The following is a 17346-nucleotide window of genomic DNA, read 5'->3' on the forward strand; positions in this document are numbered from 1 at the left end:
AGGTGACTTTTCTCACTTGTTTGTTTAAGAAATTGAAAAGGTGTTTCATGCATATATCTCTTCGGAAGCAGCATCACGAGGGGTGTGAACTAGGTTGTGATAACAGCAGGATAATTAAATAGCCAAACTAACTTTTCACAAATATTTCACCGAACATCTTGTCTGCATGAACAAAACAACAATCATGCTTGAAACTTTCAAACCGCAAGCTGTCCAATGATTTGATAAGAAAATACTTGCAGCAACAAGCTCACTAGAATAAATCCACATCATCTCATATCAGCATATCAAAGAACACACATATGTCTCGCATGCCAACTCATCATCCATACAAATAACCACTTCATATATGGATCAATAGCAATCAAGATGGTGACTTAATCAACTCATCTGTCAAAGAAAATACCAAATCAAGAGTAGACACCTCTTGCGGAGAAAAACACAGGTGGGGGAGGGGGGTGGCAGCGAGCAATCCACTGCATGAATAAGCAATACAAGAGGTGGGAGCCAACAAGGATGGAGAGGCTTCAAATCCTACGGATTTCACTTTCTATTGTATGGATCTGGTGTATCTAAGCCTCTCCTCTCCCTAACCCTAGCTCTCTCCCAAGGTGAAGAACAGAACACTATAATCTGGTTCGAGTTGGAGTTGCCCATGTGGTAAAGGACCCTCTAATTTAGCTAATCGGGCTCAATAAGGGCCGAGCCATAATAATATATGATTTTGAGCTAAAAATAGATAGGGCTGAATTAGATTGTGAAGGAGATATAACGGCCATGATCTATTACCATCCCTAGCTGCCCCTTAAAATAGCAGACTTGTAAAGAGGCCCCAAAGTTGCAGATTATCACAAACAACCTCAATTTCAACGTATAACATGTATAGGTAATGTTTGCCATAACAAATAGGATTTGAGAAGTAGAAATCGGATTTTTATTAGAAGCCAAAAAAGATCAAAGTTAATAGGTGCTTTGATGACTTTTGTAGGATGTTGTTTCAAGAGGTATTACATGCAGTATGCATTTTATTTATTCAAAAGCCAATACATGAATGGCTTTTTTCTACTTTTCTTTTAAAGCTAGCTTTTCCGCCACCCATAAAAACCCATTTCTGAATAGTATTGCCAGGGCTTCTAACGGTCAAGGTGGTGGATTGGGACGGTGCCATTTCGCCGAGGGTAGTAAGAAACGTCCCACGGCGATTCCTCGCGCGATGCGGGGAAGGGCGGGTGCACGCCGACAGCGACTACTCTCTCGTCACCGGTGCGCATGCGCCCCACTCCAAGGCCACCCGCGAGCCAACGAGCATCGATGAAATGGAGAATAAGTTAAGGTGGACCTGAGCATCATGCATGGAAGCATTATTTTTTTTAAAAAAAGGAAGCATCATGGAAGCACCACGTTTTGGACTAGGGCTCGGCTTGACCCCGGAGATCGCGTCAACGTACGCACGGGGACAAATCGAAAGAAAAATCTCGCACCTGGTCGTTGATCACGAATGTCCGTTTGGTTCATCTATATGCACGCGTGCCATCGATCGTACGTCAGCGGTCAAGTCGTCGATCTCGTCCTTAGCGAAGGGAATACGGCCTGAGTGCACGACTTGTGGACTTCATTTCTGCCACTCGAACCACTTGCAGTTTTTTTGCAATCCTCGTCGTGGGGTCGTGGGAGACTGCTGGGAGCTCGCGCGTTATCCTGTACTGCTGGGAGACTGCTGGGACTCCACAGTTAACTTTTCTATGCACTTGATCCTGCAGTCAAGCCTCTCCCATGCTGATCTCCTGTGTTCCCCCTTCCTCTACAAGCTCTTCGATGAGAGCATGGTGTGCATGGATTCCATCGTTAGGAGCAGTGTTTAAAATCTCCGGCTAAGCCTCTTAGCTGTTGGGCTCAGCAACAGCTAAGAGCAGCTATAGCCGGCTATAGCTACAGCTAAGCAACTTAGCGGATTTGTAAATATAGGTTAAAAAAATCAGAAACGTGACACCATTACTTCACTAATTCATCTCATCACCAAGTCATCAGCTCTCGCTTCCCAGTTCTCACAGGAGTATAGCACAGTATACAGGACAGTGGACCATGTTTCAGTCCAGAACACTTGGCACTCACAGTTCATCACAGCATGAAAACAGGACAGAGGCAAACCATAGAGGCAATGCATCATCTACCCATCAGAACAGTCACCAGGATACCAGAATCAGAGGAGGAAAGGGGAACAGAGAACGTGCTGGTTCTTCCTTGCCTCGCATTGCAGCCTCAAACGAAGCAGCCGCCGGTGGACCATGGCACCGTCGCAGTCGCCGCCGCCTTGGTGGGTTGTAGCAGCAGCCGTCGCTTAGGGGAGAGAAGTGGGAAATAGAGAGGGTGCTAGACTGCTAGTCTTCCTCGTCTCCAGGGCCGGGCGCAGCCACCGCCGCCGCCGCCGCCTTTCAGGGGAGTGGAGAGGCTGAGACAGTTGAGAGACTCGAGAGGAGTGGGGAATCAGGATTTGCCTGTCTATACATGGCCTGAAATGATGAAATCTGGGCTGAAATTCTTGGTGGGCCGAGCGCGTTGCCTGCCAAGTTTGTTCGCTTGCGCTAAGCCTGTGCTTCAATTCGGCCCGTCAAGTCCTTTAGCGGCAGCTAATTGAGGGAACATTTAGCGGCTATCTCCGGCTAACAGCAGCTATTAGCGGCAGCGAACTCATAATGCTAAAATCAAACTATCCTAGCGGCTTCCCTCTCCAGCAGCCATCTGCCGCTATAGCCGGAGATTTAGAACCTTGGTTAGGAGCAACACTGCATCACTTGTCATGTTTCTGGAATGTATCATGCAATTATATATGCTTACTTAGAAGCAGAGCTACTGATGAGGTGAGATCCTTGCATCACAATTTTGTAATATTTACTTAGTTCCTTGCGTTGGTGAAACATAAACTAATTTTGGTGAAAGAGAAACCTCAACACTGCGCATCTTTTTTCCTCCTACCTCTGTTTGACCATTTTCTGTGCCTCTGCCTGATTCGAGAAAGGCCATGTACCATGGTGGTAGCTGCTAAAGCACTTAGGTGCAGCCACTGGGCATGAGCTGGATGCCCAGTTTGATTCCCCTCAACATTTTAGTCCACCATAATCAAATTAAACACCTAGTTCAAATTGTAGGAATTAACTAACTACTTTAGGCCAATCATGCCCAGATGATGTCTCATGCATTTCTGTCTCTAAGGCATACATATCAGTTCATTTGACCCTGTCATCACTGTGCAACTTTCAATTTCAGTTCATTTCTGGCCTAAACTTAAATCGATTGTATCCTTCTTCTTTTTTCAACTCAAACCATTAAAAACTGAAACTACCATCCTGTAACAGTCTTTTTGGATAATAAAAACAAAGAGCCAATATAGAGAGAGACAGCAGAAAATGGAGGATTTATGAATTTCTGGCAAATTATGCATGGCTAGTCAGGATTAATCTTTTGTTGGTGGCTAGCAATAGTGTAGCATGTTGAGCCAAAGTCAAACTGGAGCTAATAAGTTTATGGCAATGTGACTTTGCTTCAAATTCCTCGCTTCCCCAAAATGCATCGGATTTTTTGCACACAAAATCCCCCATCTCTCCCGTTCTAGCCACTAGAGTCGCCAATGAGGTCAAGGTGATCCATTTTATGGCTGCCTGATGGAAGTCGGACATGGGGAAAGAAAAAAAAATGAAGCAGCAGTACTATAAGTAGGGGTCTCTAGTTTTTAATGGCAAAATTGAGAATTTAAAAAAAAATAATGGTGTAAGGGGAATTGAATTTAGGCATGGGGAATGTCCTTTTCTCGATGGTCTCCCTCATCAATGCCACCGAAAATCTTAACCCTGCTCTGTATCCCCAACGTTATGACTGATGAAGAGCAACTTTTTGATCAAGCATCGAAGCTTTCTGTTGGTGTATTGTTGTAATTAGTCCTATTGTAAGGGACTATTGTGCGTAGTGTTGGAATAAAGAGAAGAGAGGAGCTGTGGTGGGAAACACCTAAGCCACAAATTCCTCCCCAAATTCAACACTTTCTCGACACACAGCACATATACTAAGGCATTGTGTCTGAGTCTTGTGTGTGCTTTCACATATCTCAAAACAAAGAACCTGAGAGGCTGAGATAGAGATATCACATGCGACACCGCCAAATATTTTGCGATTCTCGCGCACGTTCTTACTCGTTGCGCCATCACATACCATGGAAGGATTCAACATGCGCTACATGCAAGTTTGGGCAATTAGGCATGAGAGTCATCAAGAACAAGCTTTTCTAGCCTCTCCCATTTCGTCAGCAGCTTTTCTCTGTACAAGGCCCTGGACATCACCTCGTCGTCTCACACTCGTCTCCTCACAGTTCCTTGTCCCTCTGTCTCGCACCGCCACCTCGTTTCAACCTGCATCGTTGTTGATTGATTCATTCTAAAAAAAAGAGAGAGTGAAATACACAAGCGGTCTGTAAACTAGTCTTGAGATGTCACGGAGGTTGAGATGTCGAGGAGCCCCTAAACAGTAGCTATCTCTATTGCAACTTGTGCATGTAATACTCAAGAAATATTAGGCAGCTTGTTCAATTATCCATGTTTACACATACCTGTGCTCCATGATTATTACTATGATTGCAAACCGTAATCATGTTTTTTTGTTGCTGGTATTTATACTACCATAAACAACGGATCGATCTCACATTGTCACTAAGTACACACTGTACGTGACTTAGCATCTATCCAGATGCAGCATTGCCTTGAGCCGTATGGAGATCCCGTTCATCTCTTCCATCTTCAGCTTTCACACGCTGCCGGCATGCAGGCAGCTTCCAGTCGAAGTGTGGTACATGCATATGGCCAGCATGGAAATGGTGACAAAGAGCTCTAACGTTGAATTACCCAGAAGCGTGTGTCTCCCCCTGTCACACCCGATTTTAAAACAAAATCAAGTGCTAATTGAACTGAACATGATGTATTTTGTTGAATATCTATACCCAAGAGTCTATGTGGGCTCCAGTTCTTAAAGTCCTAATGGCCCATTAACATGTTAATGGTCCATTAGTGCCTATAAAAAGCTGCTGGCCTCCTGATGCGCATGCTTGTGCCGCAGCTACCTGCTGCCTTCCGGGTGTCCCACACATGCATGCTACCTTAATCCTCCCAAGACTCATGCACGCTTCCAATAACTTGGTTTATTTTCCTGAGGTTTGATATGATGTTGCTCCAAATTGAAGGACCAAATTAAACCACAGGGACACATCTCTCTGCGTGCGCTGGGTACGCTTCTAACTTCATTTATTTTCGTACAGCCTCAACGGTGCACTGACCTCCTTGAAACATGTAGCAGAAGGGCATCTGTTGCGTGATGACTTGTCCTGCTTGCAGTGCGCTGCTGATGGGGCCAATGCGCTTCAGGGGTTTTGTTCTAGATCTATGGTCATTGTTCTAGTTCTTGGTTGCCCTAGCTGTTTATTGAGTTTGGGGTGCAGAGTCTTGGACTTGTAGTGCATGTTTGGGGTCCAATGTTGTAATTGTTCCTCTACTTCCTTAATAAAATGGAATGCAGATCCCCCGCATATTCAAGAAAAAAGATAACCTGAGCTGCTTTTTTTTTTAGAAAAAGGACTAGTTTCCGGTCTCTGCGACCGCACATAGCCAAATTTTTATAGTATTTTCAGCTCATAAGCTGATTACAAATGAAAGGGAAAATAGTACGTAGATGAAAAGAAGAAAATCAAAAACAAAGTCTATTATTGTTTCTCCATCCATTCTTAGCAAAGATATCCAAGGTTACCTGAGCTGCTAGTTGATGAAGTATGTTACAGTGCTTATTCTATAACTGCTGCAATTTTGTTCTATGTCATTCTGGTCTTAGAGAGCTCATCTACCATATATTTCCTTTTTTTCTATTTCTGAATACCATGTGGTTGACTTGAAACTTTGAAAGAAAGGCTGTCCATACTCTGCTAGGGGTTGTGTCACCTTGCTCTTCATTCCCTGGTAGACTTTATCAAACATGTGCTGACGAACGTTGATGTAGGCAGTAGTGAAAAATTAACGCATTGTGTACCTGATTGATCTGATGCCATTATTGATCAAAGATTTGTTTTGCTACTGAAAGTCTGAAACGGTTGATAAGAAATTAACACGTAGTGTAATTCAAAGCGTGCCGAATGGTTCCCAAAACCGATCAGCATCAAAGATTTTATTTTCAATTCACTGTAATTTCAGAACTGAGAAGCATGCTCCCAGCTCTAGCATCAAGGATTTGAGACGTTCTAGACTGGTGGCTTTTAGATTAACCTTGTTTGGTTCATTGGATTAGATGTTTTTCAGTGTTGTTCATGCGCGTCCGTGTAGTGTGTGCAGTAGCCCAAGTCTGTCGGTAGGTGCTGAATCGGTCTCTTAGGATGCTCGCGTAGTTTGTGTCTTAGCCGCAAGGCTATGTGTGTGTTCCTCTTCCCTGCGTGTATTCATCTCTGCGTTTGTGTGAGTTCCAACAGTGCCTGTAGAAGACGATGCATGGACCAGAGCATTCGCCATCAACTATGCTGTTATATATGATGAGTCTACCCTTCCTTCACCGAACATTGACGCAACTGTTTTCTGAACATTGACGCAACACCAGCATGCATGTTACTACAATTGATTACTGTATAGCTAGCGTGAGATCGGCAAGAAGCAAAAGAATTTATTGAGCTAGCTAGCCAAATCCCAGCATACATATGCCATCACCTCCGGAAGTAAAACCGCCTATATAAGCAATACCGGTGGCCAAAGATCGGCAAAGCCATGCCAGCACTAGTCGATCCATGCTAACATCGATGGATCATATAGGCACTAGCATAAGCATGGAAGGCATCAGGAATTAGTTGCGGCCTTCTGATGATGAGTATTGCGTTACGAGTAGCTTGCAAGCATGGTAAGGCCTGCAAATTAGTTGTATCGATGGTGAATCTAGTTGATAGCACTAATCACCATGCCTCCATGATATGTTGCATTGGCCTGCTTCAGTTCTTTATGTGTAATTAGCAAAGACCACATTTTCGTGGATTCATACGCCAGTGGTTTCTAGATAGTTTTCGGCCCCTAGATCAGGCTGTCCTCCTGCCTATATTGTCAAACTTGTTCACGAACCTGTGGATGGCTGCTTAATTCTACTGATTCTTGAGTAAATTAAGTGTCCCAGAATGAAGACAAGCTATTCTCTCTTCTTCTTCTTCTTTTTTGCAACCTAGCCCTAAGCTCAAAGAAGTGTCTGGTCTGAATGCAACTAACTCACATGATCAAACAATTAATCAGAAAAATAATCAAATTTAGATAATAGGATTGCCATTTAAGTGTGGTCATAAAATAAATAAGTCATACGTTGTACTCAAGAATAAGTGAGGTTTTGAGCTGAACTATATGCCATTTAGTAGGACAAGTTGGTGGATGGGAACAGCCAAGATGACTATATTTTGAGTAGTAAGTCAACAATTAAAACGATTGAGTAATGGAGATGTGGTTTCAGACTTTCAAGAAACAAAAAGAAAAATTCAACGAACCATTAATCTGTCTCCACTTGATTTCAAGGAATAATATCTGCCGCTATAACCCGCAATAGCTATTTGAGCTAGGGTATCGCTATCGAGAGCAATACATATGTGCTTGGCCACCTCACAGAGTATGTACTCAGGCATGGCACACCTTCGAGAGAAGTGTCTTGGGATATCACAAATTAAACAAAGGGCCAGAGATAGAGGCAACAGATAAGTATGAATTTCTGATAGATTAGACACACCTAATGATCGATAATTAAACTTTTCTTTGTGTCTAGCAATCCAGCACTGTATGTGTTACACAGGAACTAGTGTACGGTACGGTTCCCACACCCGATCAGCATCAAAGATTTTTTTTCAATTCACTGTAATTTCAGAACTGAGAAGAAGAAGCATGCTCCCAGCACTAGCATCAATCCTCCGGACAGACATCTTTTACCCTACCGCGTTCATCAGCTTGTGCTGGCACACTGCACCGAACGCCAGCCTCCAGCTTCGGCCTTCTTGTTGGCTCCCTCTTTGGCAGCGATGAGAAGCTCCAGTGGCTGTGAGGACTGTCCAAATCTCCACACCATTTGACACGTTCTACATTAGGTGCTTTTCAGTTGTGTTCATGTGGCATCAGAGTGTAGCGTGCAGTACACTAAGTCTATGTCAATGGGTACGCGCTGAATCGGTCGTCTCTTAGGATGCTTATTGCATAGTTGCATGTAGATGCATTAGTTTAGGCGTTATCTACCTTGTTTAAATATTACTAATCCATCTAATCAGCTTGAGTGTTCAAAAGAAACAGGGAGAAAAGGCTATGTGTTTGGCCGCAAGGCTATGTGTGTTCCTCTTGTATTCGTCTCAGCTGTGTTTGTGTGAGTTCCAACAGTGCCTGTACACCACGATGCATGGAACAGAATAGAGCATTGGCCATCCTTCCTTCACCGAATAGAGCAATCCTCTCTTAATATAGTCAGCTCTCAGCTGTTTCTGAACATTTACGCAACAACAGCATGCATGTTACTACAATTGATTACTGTACAGCTTGAGAAATCCCAGCATACATGTCATCAACTCCGCAAGTAAAACTGCCTATATAAGCAATACCGGTGGCCAAAGATCGGCGAAGCCATGTCAACACTAGTCGAACATCGATCCATCATTAGTCATTAGCAATTTAGCATAAGCATGGAAGGCATCAGGAAGTAGTTGCGGCGGTCTGAAGATGAGTATTGCGTTACAAGTAGCTTGCGCTGCACATCAGTGGAGTCATATGTGAAAAATGACTGGTGATCAGTTGTGTCACCTGCACATCAGCTTGAGATCGGCGGTCTGATGATGAGGCATTCTGATGATGATCGTGTTAAAGGATGTTCATTTTTCGCAGCAGACACACGCAGGCACGTCGGTGCTCAGGCAGGCGCTGCAATTTGCAAGACTGTTGGATCCCTTTTGTATCTATTTTTACCTATAAAATGGAATGAGGTAGCAGACCTCTAAGGTTGAACAAGGAGGATGGTCTCCCCTTCTCCTTGAGCTGCACTGACTTCATTTACGTTTGCTGCATATCCCGTTTATGCATAAGGTTCATGTTCCCATATCGATCGATCGGGGCTAGCTAGTACAAACATATATACACTCAAAGACAATAATAATCCTTGATCTTAATGAAATTAATGTGTTGTGATATTATAACGACATTATTGATCAAACTGCATATAGCTGATCTATTGATCAAACAATATGTACTGTACCACTTGAGATTTCTTGCACTATTCTTCTGCACAAAGTTGGAGTTCACCAGTACGTGTGAGTACTACATTTGCAAATATAATCACCAAGGCTACTGATGCGACTGGAGTCTTAATTGGTCCATAATTAAGCATCAAGACATGATGCACACACATGATTCTGGGAGTTCAGATGTCAGGTGGGACTGGCTCAAGTTTAAAGCAGACACATCGTCTGCAGGGCTCAAACCAGGGTGCTGGCACCTACTGGCTAGTAAGATATATATTTACTTTATTTTTATTTTTTTCTCGAGTAGCACGTACTGATTCCGTGGATGGCCTCTACATGTACCCTATAAGTGTATACCCTAATGTCCCGTGTTGATCAGGGCTAGTATAGGAACAGATGCAGGAGACAGGAAGACCACCACTGGCACTGGGTACGAGAGGCACCAGGAACCACTTTTGCTTCCGAGGAACACCAAAACGGATAGAATAGAGATAACTGAGATTACCGCTGCTGGATCGATGAGGACACGGTTGGCATCGAGGACACCCAACCTTCGCCTTGGTGCCATATCCATACCCAAACTTCCCAGCTGACTGGTGTTCCTCTTCGATGTGGAGCTCAGGAGCGAGTACGAGGTTACGAGCTGGTCATCGTGTGAGCACAATGGCGGTAGACCTCGTCGGCCAGGGTTGCACTAAGATAACTTGTTGCATATTTAGTGAATCTGCTGGATGGGTATAAGCGGTTGATCGGTGAGTTTGAAGAGATGTTCAAAACCTTAGCTCTAAAGAGCAATGAATTGAAGGTAGCTTTGACTAATGATGTGCGTACACAATGGAAGTCGGCCATGCGACACGTACATGTTAGAAAAGCAATAAAAGTCAGAATTGTGAGGTTGGTTTGGAAGTTACTTGTCATTTTGCTGGCTATATTAATGCTGAAAGTTAGAATATTTCTTTGATTTTGTGCATATAATAACACTGAAAATGCAACAATTGAATAATACGACGAATAATGCAGCTGTGTGGTCCTTTTTGGAAATTCTGGCTATTTAATTTTTGCACAGTTATTTATTGATCTTCACTGTAAATTGTTGAATGTATTCAAGGTATGTTGTGGAAAACTGAAAAGCAGTTTGCATGGCATGAATTGTGTTCAAGAAATCCATCATTTCATAACAAATATGGATGTGTGTGAGTGATATTCTCATTTGCATACCCTCCATGCCTGAGGAGAAAGCTTGCTGTGGTTCATATATAGTAGATGGGCCATCTTGGGCACTTGCAATCCTTTCCGTCAGAACAACCAGAAATTAAAGGTAGCGACGGATTCACCCAAATATTGTAACTCTAAGATTAAAGTGAAGTTGAACTAAGGACCGGCAGGCATAGCATACACATAGTACTGGCTACTAACTGTGGGCAAGCAACACTAAACGGTGCCCCTTACTGACGTCTTATCTTGCAGGCCTTCAGATGCTAGTAGTGTTCTGCCAAGATCATCCACCATCACTGTCCTGAGGTTTGACGGCATTTTGTTCTCCCGGTGTGGTAGCATACATTCTGCTTGGCTACCAGGTAGCAGGACAGCACAAGGGAGGCCGACGCCAACGCAATAGCCAGCGCAGCATGCCACCATTTTTCAGAGAAACTGACCATGTTGTACACGAAGAAAACGTATATATAGTACAGCACAAGAATCACCAAGGCTGATACCTTCACATCACAAACAAAGCAAATGAATACGTCACAGTACTATAATAGATTAGGTTAGGTGAATTTGGACCTGAAGCAAGCCATCTCGTAATAAGTAACAATTTCAAGCGGATAAAAAGTTTCAGGTTTGGAGCTTCAGGACTGGTGGTGCTCCTCCATCAAAGCGGTCAGGAAGGAAAAGAGACGCGCAACAGCAGCAGTTCTCATCTATACGGCATGGAATGTATGGAAAGAGCGCAACAGGAAGATTTTTGAGGGTGTCCAGTGCTCTGCGTTACAAGTTTTCTTCCTCATCAAAGAAGAAATTCGCTTACGGCAAAAGGCCTGTGGAGCGCCAGAGTGTTGAATATGGAGAGAATAGTGCAATCCGGTGTCATGAGCATTGAGTTTAACTTCCATTATGTAACCTTAATATTGTAAACAGACCGATCTCTTTCCTCCTTGTATGAAATGGCAGTGCTCCTGCCCCTTTACGTTTCAAAAAAAAAGTTTCAGGTTTCAGGTAACACAAGCGATCATCATGAAGCCATGAGATTTTCAGGACAAGGTTAAAATTGTTGGTTTTAGACAAAGGGTTTTTTTATTAGTTGGTACAATATTAACTGGAACAATGCGCTTCTTGTAGTTAAGTTTTCAGTTGATATGTTAGTTTCAACACTAAGCTCTAAAAGATTTGATCAGATAAATCATGTGCTTCCCACGTAACTTTCAAATCCACACCTAACTTTGGATCCAGACACAAAGATCGGATTTTTCCATCCATCACCTAAAATTAATAATTATTTAAAATTCATAAAATTCTGTAGAACCCGAAAGGAAGATGTTACTGCATCAAGTACGAAACTACCAATGTTACGTTGGAGTCTTTGAGCCAGCAATTGAAATTCATGAAAAGCAATGGCGAATAGGGATACTTTGGACGATGAACAAAGAAGCAATATCAGAAGAGGATCGGACCACAGGAAGAAGAGCGATGGGATCGGAGATCGGAGGTGCTCACAGTGTGCGAGTTCGAAGAACAACCCTGCTCCTTCGACTTCTTCTTGGCTTTGGCCGTGGCCTTGTCGGCGTTCTAGCCGCCGGGCAATTCGCTGCAGCGGCCGCCGCCGGAGTTGGGAGTCGCCATCTCGATCCTGACGGCGCGGCGGGCGGCTCTATGGGCGGATTATAAGAAAGGCCCTACGCCCGACTCCAAAACGACTTCGGGCAGCCCATTACGGGCCTATCGCGAGGAAGCGATGGGCATACGTGGGACGATAAGGGGCCAAGCCTAGCATTGTGGGAAAGAGTTGGCCCGTTTTCTTAATTGTGTTCATCTTATTCAATAAATTTTTATAACAATTTTGCAATTATTTTAGAAACATTTTTATTTAACTTAATAATTTCAACTTATACACCTTAAACATTTTTAAAATGGTCCGCTCAGTAAAAGAAGATTCTAGTTCTAGCTTTGTATAAGAAAAATATTCCAATGTAAGCAAAAGATGTCCTAGTCTTACGTGAAAAATGTTCGAGCTTCAAGATAAAATATTCAAGCCTTATAGGAAAATTGTTCCAGCTTCAATAGAAATTGCTCCACCTTTATAAGAAAAAGAAGCACGATGCGCATAGCCAAGTTCATTGTGACGTATAGTTTTGATCTCAGAATCAATCAGTGTCACAAAACAACCTAGTCCCCAAGAATTTTGCCTCCACACTCTATTCCCCTACCACACCACCTCTTTCCACTCATCTTGTTCTCTCCATCCATTGTCACCTCTCACATTGGAGATCAATTTCACCATGCCACTAAAATCATTACTTGCGGTCTCACTGGTCTGCAGCAGCAATGGTGGTTTGCTTTTCAATTATGTTTCATGTCCTACTCCTTCGCCTCCATATTCCCAAACAAAATTTTGAATCACAACGATAGGTCATCGTACTAAAGACTAGGACAAAAGCCTAGCAAAGGGAGTGGCTCAGCACCGAAGACTCTCAGCGAGGCTTTGTACGTCTCGTAGACTTCAGCGAATTTCCCCTTTAACAAAGCTTCGGCTTCATTGATGAGCTTTGTCTTCTCCTCCAGTTCCGGACCCATTGCTTCGATGATTCGCTCTAATTCACTGATAGTCCGAGCATTCTTCTCTGCACCGACGCGAAGTTTCTCAATAGACTTGGCATCCTCCTCCAAGCGTTCCTTCAGCTTCGCGTTCTCCTCTTCGAGGCTCTCTCTTTTGTCATCTAATTTTTCGTATTTTCCCCCAAGTTCTCACGTTGTCTTCGCCAGGAGATCATTATTTTCTTTTAGAAGAGAGTTCGACGCTTTGAGCTCCACGTGAATGTTCTCCAAGATTTCGTTTTGCTTATCAAGAGAAGCAACCTTAACTTTCAGCTCAAACACCTCCGCGAGTGCAGCCTTTTCTCGCGATTATATTCCATCCTCTCCTTAGCAACGGCAGATGCAAAAGCAAACCTGCAAAAGAGGAAGAATTACTCAAAGAAACGAAGCCTCCCAGTGAAGAGCTTGAAGAAACATAGAGAAGCGCAATCAAAGTTGCGGCGAAGCCAATAAAATGAGTCGAGTAAATCAACATTGAAGGAAACAAACCTTCTTTTCTAGGCCAACATTCAGCTTCGTGAGCGCGTCGTCATCCAAGCCTTTGCAGCCATTTCCTTCCTTTTTTGCAGCTCCAGACTAGATGTCTTCTGTTTAGCTTTTGCCGCCTCCTTCGCTGCGACGGCCTGAGCCGCTGTCCAGGTAGCGGGTACTTCATCAGTCTTTCTTCTTTTCCCAACCCCACCACCAGCCCCTTGCCGGGTCCGTTTTCCTGAGGTAAGACAGCGAGAGGGTATCTTAAAATTAAGTAGCTCAAAAATCCGATCTACACATTTCATGAGCTGCCGTTCCTAGGCGGCTCCTCCCCGTCCAGCCCTTGCACAGCCACTGCTGAAGCCCGGCCCGACCGCCGCCCCCAGGAGCTGCAACTACGTTTGTTGTCGAGTTGGCAGCTATCGCATATTTCACCACCGATTGTATATAGTTCGAAGCTTCCGGCGGGTTCGGTGGCTCGTTTCTTGAGATTATTTCATTGACAAATCGGCTGGTTAAGCTTGTGCGTCACTACTACAAGGAAAGATTTGTAGTGCAGGGTAAAATGTGAAGTCAGTATTCTTTGTTCGGTTCTATGTGTTTTGATATTGGAAGTCCGGGGTCTTTGTTTAGAGGGTATAAGTCCACGGTCCTTGTGTGTGGTGAGGAGCCGCCAAGATCAGAACATCGTCGTATAGAGCATCACCGATCGTGCGGAGTTTAATGATGATTAAAATAGTTCCATTCACACACTGAACAGGGCATGCATATTTGGCCCATCCAATGCGCAGCTTTACGCATGTAACGTGAATGCATATTTGGTCAAAACAAATGCTGGACACAGTTTGCATGTGATCGAGTAGAGTTCCTTTGAGATCCTGGTTGACAGCTGATTGGCCTAAGCGCAATTATTGCTTTGGAGAGTGCTGGACACGATCGATCGATGGATGTGCCCCCCCAACCAAGGAGAAGTAGCTAAAAAAAGGGAACACGCTTGGAACGAGGGAATCACTAACCGCTAATGAGCACGGCGCCTACAAAAGGCCATGACATATATTGAAGCATATACCCAAGCAACAGTCACCACTCTACCACCAGAAGCTACACGCAGAACAAGTTAACGAAGCAGCTAGCCTGGCTTATCCATGGCGCCCAAGTCCGCGGCGGCTCTGGTCCTGCTGGCGGCAATGATCGCCGGCCTGGCGCCGCCGCTGCAAGCCGGTCCGATGTCGATGGGCGGCTTCGTCCACCTGGTCGACAAAGTATATTGCTCCGGCGACCTTGTGATGAAAGAATGCGCGCTTTTGCTTCTACACGCGGCGGCCGACCCATGGCAAGAAAAGGTTGCCGCTCCGTATTGCTGCGGACATCTTCTGGTGGATGTTATCTTCGGCGGCAAGGGCAAGCGATGCACCTGCGGGTTCCGGGCGGCCGCCAAAAAGATGAGTATTGATGTCGACCGGATGTGCCATACCACCGCCGGATCCAAGCTGAAGGAGTTCTGCACGGGGCCAGCCCATATATGGTATATGATTGATCGACCAAGGCGTTCTCTCTCTCTCTCTCTCTCTCTCTCTCTCTCTCTCTCTCTCTCTCTCTCTCTCTCTCTCTCTCTCTCTGGGCCTTGTTTCTGCTTTACTGGTAATTTCGTGTCTGAATGGTTCAGTTTCCCAATTCGTCCATTTGCTCGCTCGCTCCTCGCTTGTGTTTTTTCTTTCTCTGCTTGTGTTGTACATGGTTCGAATCAAAACATGTGATAGCGCTCTGCGCCAATAATAAGTATATATATGTATATGTGTTTGTCTAGTTTTGCTGCCGTCCATTCATGCTACTACACGGTTTAGTGCTATTATTTTCCTAAAATATTATATGAATTTATGGTACTATTCTAATTATTTATAAGCCAAAATGAATAGTAATTTGGGACGGGGGAGTATTAACTAATCAATTTTCAAATAAAGCATCCTCCTCCTAGTCCATAGTTTGCTTCCGTTTTTCCTAGTTGTACATTTTCCGGGTCGGCATCTGTTGTTGCATAGCTAGAGTCATGCCTGCCGGCGTGCAAACAAATAAGGAATTATTTGGCATATCTTGGCGATGGGAATTGGAGAACATCCAGCCATCCAGTAGTTAAGTTTTCAGTTGAGATGTTACTGCATCATGTACGAAACTACCAATGTTATGTTGGAGCCCTTGAGCGACCAATTGAAATTCATGAAAAGCAATGACGAATAGGGATACTTTGGACGATGAGCAAAGAAGCAATATCAGAATTCAGAAGAGGATCGAAACACAGGAAGAAGATCAGCGATGGGATCGGATCGGAGGTGCTCGCAGCGTGCGAGTTCGAAAATGTTCCAGCTTCAAGAGAAATTGCTCCACCTTTATAAGAAAAAGAAGCACGATGCGCATAGCCAAGTTCATTGTGACGTATAGTTTTGGTCTCAGCATCAATCGGTGAGCTATCACAAAACAACCTAGCCCAAAGCATTTTGCCTCCACACTCTATTCCCCTACCACACCACCTCTTTCCATTCATCTTGTTCTCTCCATCCATTGTCGCCTCTCACATTAGAGATCAATTTCACCATGCCCTTAAAACAGGTACTTGTGGTCTCACTGGTCTGCAGCGGCAATGGTGGTCTGCTTTTCAATTATGTTTCATGTCCTACTCCTTCACCTCCATATTCCTAAACAAAATTTTGAATAACAATGATAGGTCATCGGACTAAAGAGTTTGGGGTTTAGTGCTTAGTGACAAGAAAAGTGAATGACATCTTGGATGATCGCTCGTGGCAACGTGTGATTGTAAACCGCCCACAGGGGCTGCCACCAACATGTGTGCCACCAAGCAATAGGCTGCCTTGGTGTGATCCCTTAATCTATTAATGGTGATGGGGCAAGCCTGACACTAAGGGGCTGTTTGGATTTTGCCCACAGCAGCCCACCTTTCTATTAGCGAACCAATTATTTGGCGACCGATATGCCCGCCCGCGATTCACCCACGCGTAGGCGTGGAAAACAACTGCATCGTGGGTGTGGGATGTTGGCACGCCAACGACATGCATCAAACCAAACGCATTGAGATTTTCCAGTCAACGACCAAAATATTGGTAGGTCTATCGTTGGTATCAAACCAAACGTCCCCTAAGTGTGCATGGTTCCTTGTACACCAATGAACATGGCAATTTTTTTTCTCACCTTTCCTTGCCAATCCTGCGCATGGTTCCTGCAGTAACGGACAAAGGCATGCCAGCGTTGTGGCCAACATGCAACACCAAAATGGCAAAACTACACAATGGTTACCCTAGATGAATGTATACTAAGGAATACAAGAAACTCTACTGCTTGGAGGAAGGCAATGGTTAAGAGATACAGATGATAATTGGAACATGCATTTTTTATAGACGATTGAGGGATATTCTGCTAAAGTTAGAGGGCAAGAAATCTTCATGGGCTGATCGGCTGAGCAATGTGTTGTGGATCCCTTATGCATCAAAATATCATAAAAGTGATAGCAAGGGCACTAGAATATCACAAAAATCATGAGACTTTGTTGGCGGTGTTGTAGAAGGAAACATCAAAGGAGGCATGGGAGTGCATCAAGACAATGTACCAAGGTGCTCATCGCGTAAAGGATGCTCGTGTCCAAACTCTTAGAGAAGAGCTGGATGGATTGAGGATGAAAAGTACCGATTCAGTTGACAACTTCACAATGAAAGTAAACTCGATCCTGAGCATGATTCGTGGATTGGGTGAAAAAATTGAGGACTCATATTTGGTAAAAAAAAATTCTGAGAGCT

Source organism: Setaria italica, chromosome VIII (assembly GCF_000263155.2).
Source record: "Setaria italica strain Yugu1 chromosome VIII, Setaria_italica_v2.0, whole genome shotgun sequence".
In the NCBI taxonomy this organism is placed as follows: Eukaryota; Viridiplantae; Streptophyta; class Magnoliopsida; order Poales; family Poaceae; genus Setaria; species Setaria italica.